The sequence below is a fragment of the Triticum urartu genome, chromosome 4, assembly GCF_003073215.2.
Source record: "Triticum urartu cultivar G1812 chromosome 4, Tu2.1, whole genome shotgun sequence".
Classification (NCBI taxonomy): Eukaryota; Viridiplantae; Streptophyta; class Magnoliopsida; order Poales; family Poaceae; genus Triticum; species Triticum urartu.
The window spans coordinates 421,083,043-421,096,161 of record NC_053025.1 but is presented as its reverse complement, the minus strand read 5'-3'; positions in this window follow the sequence as shown (position 1 = coordinate 421,096,161).

The following is a 13,119-nucleotide window of genomic DNA, read 5'->3' as shown; positions in this document are numbered from 1 at the left end:
GGGCATATTTCCAACAGTCTCCCACTTGCACTAGAGTCAATAATCTAGTTACATTGTGATGAATCGAACACCCATATATTTCTGGTGTTGATCATGTTTTGCTCTAGGGAGAGGTTTAGTCAACGGATCTGCTACATTCAGGTCCGTATGTACTTTACAAATATCTATGTCTCCATTTTGAACACTTTCACGAATGGAATTGAATCGACGCTTGATATGCCTGGTCTTCCTGTGAAATCTGGGTCCTTGGCAAGGGCAATAGCTCTAGTGTTGTCACAGAAGAGAGTCATCGGGCCTGACGCATTGGGAATGACTCCAAGGTCGGTAATGAACTCCTTCACCCAGATTGCTTCTTGTGCTGCCTCCGAGGCTGCCATGTACTCCGCTTCACATGTAGATCCCGCCACAACGCTTTGCTTGCAACTGCACCAGCTTACTGCCCCACCATTCAAAATATACACGTATCCGGTTTGTGACTTAGAGTCATCCAGATCTGTGTCGAAGCTAGCATCGACGTAACCCTTTACGACGAGCTCTTCGTTACCTCCATAAACGAGAAACATATCCTTAGTCCTCTTCAGGTACTTCAGGATATTCTTGACCGTTGTCCAGTGTTCCATACCAGGATTACTTTGGTACCTTCCTACCAAACTTACGGCAAGGTTTACATCAGGTCTGGTACACAGCATAGCATACATGATAGACCCTATGGCCGAGGCATAGGGGACGACACTCATATTTTCTCTATCTTCTGCCATGGTCGGGCATTGAGCCGTGCTCAATCTCGTACCTTGCAATACAGGCAAGAACCCCTTCTTTGACTGATCCATATTGAACTTCTTCAATATCTTGTCAAGGTACGTACTCTGTGAAAGACCAATGAGGCGTCTCGATCTATCTCTATAGATCTTGATGCCTAATATGTAAGCAGCTTCTCCAAGGTCCTTCATTGAAAAACACTTGTTCAAGTAGGCCTTTATGCTTTCCAAGAATTCTATATCATTTCCCATCAACAATATGTCATCCACATACAATATGCGAAATGCTACAGAGCTCCCACTCACTTTCTTGTAAATGCAGGCTTCTCCATAAGTCTGCATAAACCCAAACGCTTTGATCATCTCATCAAAACGAATGTTCCAACTCCGAGATGCTTGTGCCAGCCCATAGATCGAGCGTTGGAGCTTGCACACCTTGTCAGCATTCTTAGGATCGACAAAACCTTCCGGCTGCATCATATACAATTCTTCCTTAAGGAAACCATTAAGGAATGTCGTTTTGACGTCCATTTGCCATATCTCATAATCATAGAATGCGGCAATTGCTAACATGATTCGGATGGACTTCAGCTTCGCTACGGGTGAGAAAGTCTCATCGTAGTCAACTCCTTGAACTTGTCGATAACCCTTAGCGATAAGCCGAGCTTTATAGATGGTTACATTACCATCCACGTCTGTCTTCTTCTTAAAGATCCATTTATTTTCTATGGCTCGCCGATCATCGGGCAAGTCAGTCAAAGTCCATACTTCGTTTTCATACATGGATCCTATCTCGGATTTCATGGCTTCCAGCCATTTGTCGGAATCTGGGCCCGCCATCGCTTCTTCATAGTCTGAAGGTTCACCGTTGTCTAACAACATGATTTCCAAGACAGGGTTACCGTACCACTCTGGTGCGGAACGTGTCCTTGTGGACCTACGAAGTTCAGTAGCAACTTGATCTGAAGTTTCATGATCATCATCATTAACTTCCTCTCTAGTCGGTGCAGCCACCTCAGGAACAATTTCCTGAGCTGCGCCACTCTCCGGTTCAAGAGGCAATACTTCATCAAGTTCTACTTTCCTCCCACTTACTTCTTTCGAGAGAAACTCTTTCTCTAGAAAGGATCCATTCTTGGCAACAAAGATCTTGCCTTTGGATCTGAGGTAGAAGGTATACCCAATAGTTTCTTTAGGGTATCCTATGAAGACGCATTTTTCCGATTTGGGTTCGAGCTTTTCAGGTTGAAGTTTCTTGACATAAGCATCGCATCCCCAAACTTTTATAAACGACAGCTTAGGTTTCTTCCCAAACCATAATTCATACGGTGTCGTCTCAACGGATTTCGACGGAGCCCTATTTAAAGTGAATGCGGCAGTCTCTAAAGCATAGCCCCAAAATGACAGCGGTAGATCAGTAAGAGACATCATAGATCGCACCATATCCAATAGAGTGCGATTACGATGTTCGGACACACCATTTCGCTGAGGTGTTCCAAGCGGCGTGAGTTGTGAAACTATTCCACATTTCCTTAAGTGCGTGCTAAATTCGTGACTCAAGTATTCTCCCCCACGATCTGATCGTAAGAACTTGATTTTCCTGTCACGTTGATTCTCAACCTCACTCTGAAATTCCTTGAACTTTTCAAAGGTCTCAGACTTGTGTTTCATTAAGTAAACATACCCATATCTACTCAAGTCATCAGTGAGGGTGAGAACATAACGATAGCCACCGCGAGCCTCAACACTCATTGGACCGCACACATCAGTATGTATGATTTCCAATAAGTTGGTTGCTCGCTCCATTGTTCCTGAGAACGGAGTCTTGGTCATTTTACCCATGAGGCATGGTTCGCACGTGTCAAATGATTCGTAATCAAGAGACTCCAAAAGTCCATCTGCATGGAGCTTCTTCATGCGTTTGACACCTATATGACCAAGGCGGTAGTGCCACAAGTATGTGGGACTATCATTATCAACCTTACATCTTTTGGTATTCACACTATGAATATGTGTAACATTACGCTCGAGATTCATTAAGAATAAACCATTCACCAGCGGGACATGACCATAAAACATATCTCTCATATAAATAGAACAGCCGTTATTCTCGGATTTAAATGAGTAGCCATCTCAAATTAAACGAGATCCTGATACAATGTTCATGCTCAAAGCTGGCACTATATAACAATTATTGAGGTTTAAAACTAATCCCGTAGGTAAATGTAGAGGTAGTGTGCCGACGGCGATCACATCGACCTTGGAACCATTCCCGACGCGCATCGTCACCTCGTCCTTCGCCAGTCTCCGCTTATTCCGCAGCTCCTGCTTTGAGTTACAAATGTGAGCAACCACACCGGTATCAAATACCCAGGAGCTACTACGAGTACTGGTAAGGTACACATCAATTACATGTATATCACATATACCTTTAGTGTTGTCGGCCTTCTTGTCCGCTAAGTAGTTGGGGCAGTTCCGCTTCCAGTGACCACTTCCCTTGCAATAAAAACACTCAGTCTCGGGCTTGGGTCCATTCTTTGGCTTCTTCCCAGCAGCTTGTTTACCGGGCGCGGAAACCCCCTTGCCGTGCTTCTTGAAGTTCTTCTTACCCTTGCCTTTCTTAAACTTAGTGGTTTTATTAACCATCAACACTTGATGTTCCTTTTTGATCTCCACCTCCGCTGATTTCAGCATTGAATATACCTCGGGAATTGTCTTTTCCATCCCCTGCATATTGAAGTTCATCACAAAGCTCTTGTAGCTCGGTGGAAGCGACTGAAGGATTCTGTCAATGACCGCGTCATCCGGGAGATTAACTCCCAGCTGAGTCAAGCGGTTATGCAACCCAGACATTTTGAGTATGTGCTCACTGACAGAACTATTTTCCTCCATCTTACAACTGAAGAACTTGTCGGAGACTTCATATCTCTCGACCCGGGCATGAGCTTGGAAAACCATTTTCAGCTCTTGGAACATCTCATATGCTCCGTGTTGCTCAAAACGCTTTTGGAGCCCCGGTTCTAAGTTGTAAAGCATGCGGCAGTGAACGAGGGAGTAATCATCAGCACGTGAGTGCCAAGCGTTCATAACGTCTTGGTTATCTGGGATGGGTGCGTCACCTAGCGGTGCTTCTAGGACATAATCTTTCTTGGCAGCTATGAGGATGATCCTCAGGTTCCGGACCCAGTCCGTATAGTTGCTGCCATCATCTTTCAGCTTGGTTTTCTCTAGGAATGCGTTGAAGTTGAGGGCAACGTGGGCCATTTGATCTACAAGACATATTGTAAAGATTTTAGACTAAGTTCATGATAATTAAGTTCATCTAATCAAATTATTCAATGAACTCCCACTCAGATAGACATCCCTCTAGTCATCTAAGTAAAACATGATCCGAGTCAACTAGGCCGTGTCCGATCATCACGTGAGACGGACTAGTCAACATCGGTGAACATCTTCATGTTGATCGTATCTTCTATACGACTCATGCTCGACCTTTCGGTCTTCCGTGTTCCAAGGCCATGTCTGTACATGCTAGGCTCGTCAAGTCAACCTAAGTGTATTGTGTGTGTAAATCTGGCTTACACCCATTGTATGCGAACGTTAGAATCTATCACACCCGATCATCACGTGGTGCTTCGAAACAACGAACCTTCGCAACGGTGCACAGTTAGGGGGAACACTTTCTTGAAATTATTATGAGGGATCATCTTATTTAAGCTACCGTCGTTCTAAGCAAATAAGATGTAAAACATGATAAACATCACATGCAATCAAATAGTGACATGATATGGCCAATATCATTTGCTCCTTTTGATCTCCATCTTCGGGGCTCCATGATCATCGTTGTCATCGGCATGACACCATGATCTCCATCATCATGATCTCCATCATCGTGTCTCCTTGAAGTTGTCTCGTCATCTATTACTTCTACTACTATGGCTAACGCTTTAGCAATAAAGTAAAGTAATTACATGACGTTTATGTTGACACGCATGTCATAAATAAATTAAGACAACTCCTATGGCTCCTGCCGATTGTCATACTCATCGACATGCAAGTCGTGATTCCTATTACAAGAACATGATCAATCTCATACATCACATATATCATTCATCACATCCTTTTGGCCATATCACATCACATGGCACATGCTGCAAAAACAAGTTAGACGTCCTCTAATTGTTGTTGCAAGTTTTTATGTGGCTGCTATAGGTTTCTAGCAAGAACGTTTCTTACCTACGCCAAAACCACAACTGCTTTGTGTTCTACTCGTGCATAGAAACTACGCATAGACCTAGCTCATGATGCCACTGTTGGGGAACGTAGCAGAATTTTAAAATTTTCTATGCATCACCAAGATCAACCTATGGAGTCATCCAGCAACGAGGGGGAGGGGAGTGCATCTACATACCCTTGTAAATCGCGAGCGGAAGCGTTCAAGAGAACGGGGTTGATGGAGTCGTACTCGTCGTGATCCAAATCACCGATGACCTAGCGCCGAACGGACGACACCTCCGCGTTCAACACACGTACGGTTGGGAAGACGTCTCCTCCAACTTGATCCAGCAAGGGGGAAGGAGAGGTTGATGGAGATCCAGCAGCACGACGGCGTGGTGGTGGAAGCAACGGTGATCTCGGCAGGGCTTCGCCAAGCTTAGAGAGAGGGAGAGGTGTCACGGGAGGGGGAGGGAGGCGCCAGGGGCTAGGGTGCGGCTGCCCTCCCTCCCCCCACTATATATAGGACCCCTAGGGGGGCGGCGGCCAAGGGGGTGGCTTGCCCCCCAAGCCAAGTGGGGCGCCCCCACCCCTAGGGTTTCCAACCCTAGGCGCAGGGGGAGGCCCATGGGGGGGGGGTGCACCAGCCCACCAGGGGCTGGTTCCCCTCCCACTTCAGCCCATGGGACCCTCCGGGATAGGTGGCCCCACCCGGTGGACCCCCGGGACCCTTCCGATGGTCCCGGTACAATACCGATTACCCCCGAAACTTTCCCGATGGCCGAAACTTGACTTCCTATATATAAATCTTCACCTCCGGACCATTTAGGAACTCCTCGTGACGTCCGGGATCTCATCCGGGACTCCAAACAACTTTCGGGTTACCGTATACTAATATCTCAACAACCCTAGCGTCACCGAACCTTAAGTGTGTAGACCCTACGGGTTCGGGAGACACGCATACATGACCGAGGCGACTCTCCGGTCAATAACCAACAGCGGGATCTGGATACCCATGTTGGCTCCCACATGCTACTTGATGATCTCATCGGATGAACCACGATGTCGAGGATTCAATCAATCCCGTATACAATTCCCTTTGTCAATCGGTACGTTACTTGCCCGAGACTCGATCGTCGGTATCCCAATACCTCGTTCAATCTCGTTACCGGCAAGTCACTTTACTCGTACCGTAATGCATGATCCCATGATCAACCACTTGGTCACATTGAGCTCATTATGATGATGCATTACTGAGTGGGCCCAGAGATACCTCTCCGTCATACAGAGTGACAAATCCCAGTCTCGATTCGTGCCAACCCAACAGACACTTTCGGAGATACCCGTAGTGCACCTTTATAGTCACCCAGTTACGTTGTGACGTTTGGCACACCCAAAGCACTCCTACGGTATTAGGGAGTTGCACAATCTCATGGTCTAAGGAAATGATACTTGACATTTGGGAAAGCTCTAGCAAACGAACTACACGATCTTTAAGCTATGCTTAGGATTGGGTCTTGTCCATCACATCATTCTCCTAATGATGTGATCCCGTTATCAATGACATCCAATGTCCATAGTCAGGAAACCATGACTATCTTTTGATCAACGAGCTAGTCAACTAGAGGCTCACTAGGGACGTGTTGTGGTTATGTATTCACACATGTATTACGATTTCCGGATAACACAATTATAGCATGAACAATAGACAATTATCATGAACAAGGAAATATAATAATAACCATTTTATTATTGCCTCTAGGGCATATTTCCAACACTCTCCCATGGAGCAAATGGTGTGGAGGGTCTGGGCTCCGCCAAATGTCAAGTTCTTCACCTGGCTAGCTTACAGGACCGGATTTGTACAACCAACAGGTTGGCCAAGTGTGGGTGGCCAAGTTGTGGTCTTTGTCCTCTACAAGCGAGAGCAAGAATATGGGTGAAAGCACAAGTACTCCCTGGGTGATTTTGGTAATTAATGTCAACATATCTTGTCTTGTTGGACTAATACTTCTACCTAGTATGTTTCAGATAAGTTCAACAATGGAGTGGCATGGACTAAAGGATGTGGAACCCCTTCAAGATGCTGAGGACAAATGATTGGCTCAAGCTCAAAGCTCCGGACTCTACATTTTATTTTAGTGATCTAAGATCACATTGAGTCCATAGGAAAGCCAATACTATTAAGAGGGGATGAGGTGTTGCCTAATGGCTTGCTTGCTCAAAGTGCTTATGGATATGCTCCAAAGCCCTCAACCACTTTCTCATATCCACATATGTCCCAAACCAAAAGTCAAACTCGGCCCCACCGAAACTTTCTATCCGGCGCCACCAAGTTCAGTTGACATAGCCACTGCCAGAAACCCTAATCAATTCGGTCTCACCGATGGGATCTCGGTCTCACCGAGATGGGCTTGCAAACTCTCTATTGCCTATTGCAATAATTTCGGTCCCACCGAGACATGCAATCAGTCCCATCGAGTTTGCTTGGCCAACTCTCTGTTTTGCTTATTACCCAAATCGGTCCCACCGAGTTTGTGTAATCGGTCAAACCGAGATGAGGCTTTACCCTAACCCCAGCACATTGGTCCCACCGAGTCGATTATATCGGTCCCACCGAAAACCCTAACGGTCACATTTTGAACTAAATCGGTCTGACCGAGTTTCATGATTCGGTCCCACCGAGTTTGGTGATTTGTGTGTAACGGTTAGATTTTGCATGGAGGCTATTTATACCCCTCCACCCACTCTTCATTCATGGAGAGAGCCATCAGAACATGCCTACACATCCAACATACATTTTTTGAGAGAGAACCACCTACACTTGTGTTGAGGTCAAGATATTCCACTCCAACCACATAAATCTTGATCTCTAGCCTTCCCCAAGTTGCTTTCACTCAAATCATCTTTCCACCAAATCCAAATCCTGTGTGAGAGAGAGTTGAGTGTTGGGGAGACAATCATTTGAAGCACAAGAGCAAGGAGTTCATCATCAACACACCATTTGTTACCTCTTGGCGAGTGGTGTCTCCTAGATTGGTTAGGTGTCACTTGGGAGCCTCCGTCAAGATTGTGGAGTTGAATCAAGGAGTTTGTAAGGGCAAGGAGATTGCCTACTTCGTGAAGATCTACCCGAGTGAGGCAAGTCCTTCGTGGGCGACGGCCATGGTGGGATAGACAAGGTTGCTTCTTCGTGGACCCTTCGTGGGTGAAGCCCTCCGTGGACTCACGCAACCGTTACCCTTCGTGGGTTGAAGTCTCCATCAACGTGGATGTACGATAGCACCACCTATCGGAACCACGCCAAAAATCTCCGTGTCTCCAATTGCGTTTGCACACTCCAATCCCATCCCTTTACATTCTTGCGACTTGCATGTTTTATGTTCCACTTCTCATATACTCTTGTCATGCTTGCTTGATATGTATTGTGAATGTTTAAACTTGTGCCAAAACTCTACTTAAACCTAAAGAAGTTAAAAACTACAACTTTTCTTACTTAGAGTCTATTCACCCCCCCCCTCTAGACACCTCTTCTCGATCCTTTCAATTGGTATCGGAGCTTTGGTCTCCATTGCTTTGGTTTAATCACCATTGAAGGAATATGGATGAGTCTATGTTGGGGAGTCTTAGACGTAGAGTGCCTTTTCTTGACGGAGAGTTCTTTCATGAGTGGAAAAATGAGATGCTTGCAATTAATATCACTTGAACAAGTACATTACTAGCCCTTGTGCACCTCATGTTGATCCTTTGCATCCTACCCTTGATGAGTCTATTGACATGATCCGCAACCTTAGAACTGTTAATCTATCACTAGAGGCTTGCCTAGAAACTTGATTAGATGTTTGCCTACTCTTGATTGTGCCTACACTATATGGAGATTCCTTGAGGAACGTTTTCCAAACTATTCCTTGAAGAAATTAGATGAGATTCTTCATAAGTCCATTGCCTTGATTAAGATGAGTTCCAATGATCCCAAATTTGGTGATTGCTTATTTGAGCTTACTAATCTTACGAGTGCCAAAGGAGATGTTGGAATCATTAGCAATATCATTTCCGAAGTCATTAGAATCCATAGAGATGGACATTGTTACATTCATACTTCTAATGAATTACCCTCTCTAGGAGTTGATCCATCACATGATGATGATGATGATGATGAACATGGATACTATGATGAGGATGATGATAATGACCATGATCTTGATGATGCGATGAGATACTTTGGTCTTATGGCTAATCTTCGCGGCTACATGGCTGGAGGAAAGGAATGGGTCCTTGATAGTGGATGTACTGATCATATGACCGGAGACAAAGATATGTTTCGTGAGCTTGCTAAAAACGGTGGCCCTCGAAAGTATGTCACTTTTGGTGATAACTCAAAGGGTAAGGTGGTTGGCCTCGGTAAGGTGGCCATCTCACATGATAGCTCCATACAAAATGTCATGCTCGTTGAATCTCTTGGGTACAATTTACTTTCAGTATCTAGACTTGCTGATTTCGGTTTCAATGTCCTATTTACTAAAGTAGACTGCCAAGTGTTTCAAAGAGACAATCATAAAATGGTCTTTACCGGTATACGTAGAGGTGATCTTTACATTGTTGATTTCACTAAAAAGGCTCGACCTAGAACTTGCTTAATTGCTAAATCTTCTAAAGGCTGGTTGTGGCATAGAAGGCTAGGTCATGTGGGCATGCGAAATCTTGATAAGCTTATTAAAGGTGATCATATCCTTGGAGTAAAATACGTTATATATTTGACAAGGATAGAATTTGTAGTGCTTGTCAAGCAGGAAAACAAGTTGGAGGGAGTCACCCCATGAAGAACATCATGACCACGAGAAGACCACTCTCGCTACTTCACATGGATCTCTTTAGTCCCAATGCCTACAAGAGTCTCGGTGGTAACTCATTTGGTCTAGTCATAGTCAATGATTTTTCAAGATTTACGTGGGTGTTCTTCCTTGATGATAAATCGCAGGTCCAAAAGATCTTCATAAACTTCATCTAGATTTCCTTTCTGTTTATTTGTGTTCTGCATTCCCTGCATCCAATTCATTGCAAATCTTTCAGCAAATTCCTTGCAAATCCTTGTGAGATTTTATCTGCCTAGTGAGCTGAGGTGACAAGTGTTTTCACTGTGATGAACTCGGTCACACCGGCTTGTTTCCTTCGGTCCAATCGAATCCTTTCGGCGGCACCGAAACACACAACTCGGTGCTACCGACTTCACTGCAGGAAAGACAGCTTGCCACTTGTTCCTACATTCTTTTTGCTCCAGCTCCACTCAATGATTCTTGTCCTCTACCAGCATCACATTTGACTTGCTGCTTTGCTTTGTGACTCAAGTACCAAACCCATCTGTAACAAAATCCAGAAGAGCCCCTTCTTGGAAATTGATGTCAAAGGGGGAGAGAGAGACCACATCAAAGCTTAAGAGAGAGATCACATCAAAGCTTAAGCTTAATCATTTCTATAGGGAAGAGCATACTCAGGGGGAGAGTGTAAGAAACCCCAGATGCTTGGTGTTCAAGAGGAGAGAAGTTACATGTCTTTAAGAGGGGAAAGACATATTCAAAGTTGATTGTTTGCATTAGCTTTGTTTCTTTTCTTTGCTCTGATTTTCTGTTCCCTATCTTCTCCCAATATCCCATGCAAGATTCAGGGGGAGCAAGACATCTAAGGGAAGGAAATCCTTGAATTCATTGCACATTTTTACCTTTGGGGACATGTCTATAACCAATAGGGTACTCAGTACTCACTCCCTACATATCATCCCAGTCTTGGTACTCTTGTGGTTTCTTTTGTTCTCTCTGGCTAGTAGGTGTATCTGTGTTATCTAACCTTGTTTACTCAGGTTCATTCCTTCATAAGCCAACTCAAGACCACAAGGTAAGTGTATGCATCACGGCCATGTGTATGAGGATTTCTTGCTGATGTACATACTGTTTGCAAGAAGGACTCATGAGCATGAAGGTACATTTCCTATATTCACATCATTTGCTCTGATGCATATAGCCAAGATACATGTAACACATTTCTTACTCTGTCATGCTTATACATTCACATGCTCCTATATTCCATATTTACATGATTGCATACATGTAGGGGGAGCCTATGCTTGTTACATGTCTTTCCAAAGCTTTACTTGTTATTCTCTATATCTTTATCTAAAGCTTTGATGTATGTTGTCATCATTTACCAAAAAAGGGGAGATTGAAAGCACAAGTGCTCCCTAGGTGATTTTGGTAATTAATGTCAACATATCTCTTGTTGGACTAATACTTCTACCTAGTATGTTTCAGATAAGTTCAACAATGGAGTGGCATGGATTAGAGGATGTGGAACCCCTTCAAGATGCTGAGGACAAATGATTGGCTCAAGCTCAAAGCTCGGGACTCTACATTTTATTTTAGTGATCCAAGATCACATTGAGTCCATAGGAAAGCCAATACTATTAAGAGGAGATGAGGTGTTGCCTAATGGCTTGCTTGCTCAAAGTGCTTAGTGATATGCTCCAAAGCCCTCAATCACTTTCTCATATCCACATATATCCCAAACCAAAAGTCAAACTCGGCCCCATCGAAACTTTCTATCCGGTGCCACCGAGTTCAGTTGACATAGCCACTGCCAGAAAACCTAATCAATTCGGTCTCACCAATGGGATCTCGGTCTCACCGAGATGGGCTTGCAAACTCTTTGTTGCCTATTGCAATAATTTTGGTCCCACCGAGACATGCAATCGGTCCCACCGAGTTTGCTTTGCCAACTCTATGTTTTGCTTATTACCCAAATCGGTCCCACCGAGTTTGTGTAATCGGTCAAACCAAGATGAGGCTTTACCCTAACCCTAGCACATCGGTCCCACCAAGTCGATTATATCAGTCCCACCGAAAACCCTAACAGTCACATTTTCAATTAAATCGGTCTGACCGAGTTTTATGATTCGGTCCCACCGAGTTTGGTGATTTGTGTGTAACAGCTAGATTTTGTGTGGAGGCTATTTATACCCCTCCACCCACTCTTCATTCATGGAGAGAGCCATCAGAACATGCCTACACTTCCAACATACATTTTCTGAGAGAGAACCACCTACACTTGTGTTGAGGTCAAGATATTCCACTCCAACCACATAAATCTTGATCTCTAGCCTTCCCCAAGTTGCTTTCCCCTCAAATCATCTTTCCACCAAATCCAAATCCTGTGAGAGAGAGTTGAGTGTTGGGGAGACTATCATTTGAAGCACAAGAGTAAGGAGTTCATCATCAACACACCATTTGTTACCTCTTGGAGAGTGGTGTCTCCTAGATTGGTTAGGTGTCACTTGTGAGCCTCCGTCAAGATTATGGAGTTGAACCAAGGAGTTTGTAAGGGCAAGGAGATTGCCTACTTCGTGAAGATCTACCCGAGTGAGGCAAGTCCTTCGTGGGCGACGACCATGGTGGGATAGACAAGGTTGCTTCTTCGTGGACCCTTCGTGGGTGGAGCCCTCCGTGGACTCGCGCAACCGTTACCCTTCGTGGGTTGAAGTCTCTATCAACATGGATGTACGATAGCACCACCTATCGGAACCACGCCAAAAATCTCCGTGTCTCCAATTGCGTTTGCACACTCCGATCCCATCCCTTTACATTCTTGCAACTTGCATGTTTTACGTTCCGCTGCTCATATACTCTTGTCATGCTTGCTTGATATGTATTGTGAATGTTTAAACTTGTGCCAAAACTCTACTTAAACCTAAAGAAGTTAAAAACTGCAACTTTTCTTACTTAGAGTCTATTCACCCCCCCCCTCTAGACACCTCTTCTCGATCCTTTCAATGGGGCACACCTATTCTTCAGATGTCGCTTCACTGTTAGGCTCTGGAACTTGATCATCTACAAGCTTGGTCTTGCCAACATGGATACTTCTACTTGGCTCACGGAAGACTCCGTCATTGAGTGGTGGGCCAATAGGACCGGCACGAGCACTCCCAACCGAAAGGCCATGGCTTGGCTAACCATGCTTGTTTGTTGGACTGTCTGGAATGAAAGAAACTCTAGGGTCTTCCGCCACAAGAGCGCGCCACCTACAGTTCTGCTCAGCTCCATTCTAGCAGATGCCCACCTTTGACGCACAATGGAGGCAAGGAAACTAGGAGAAATTTTAA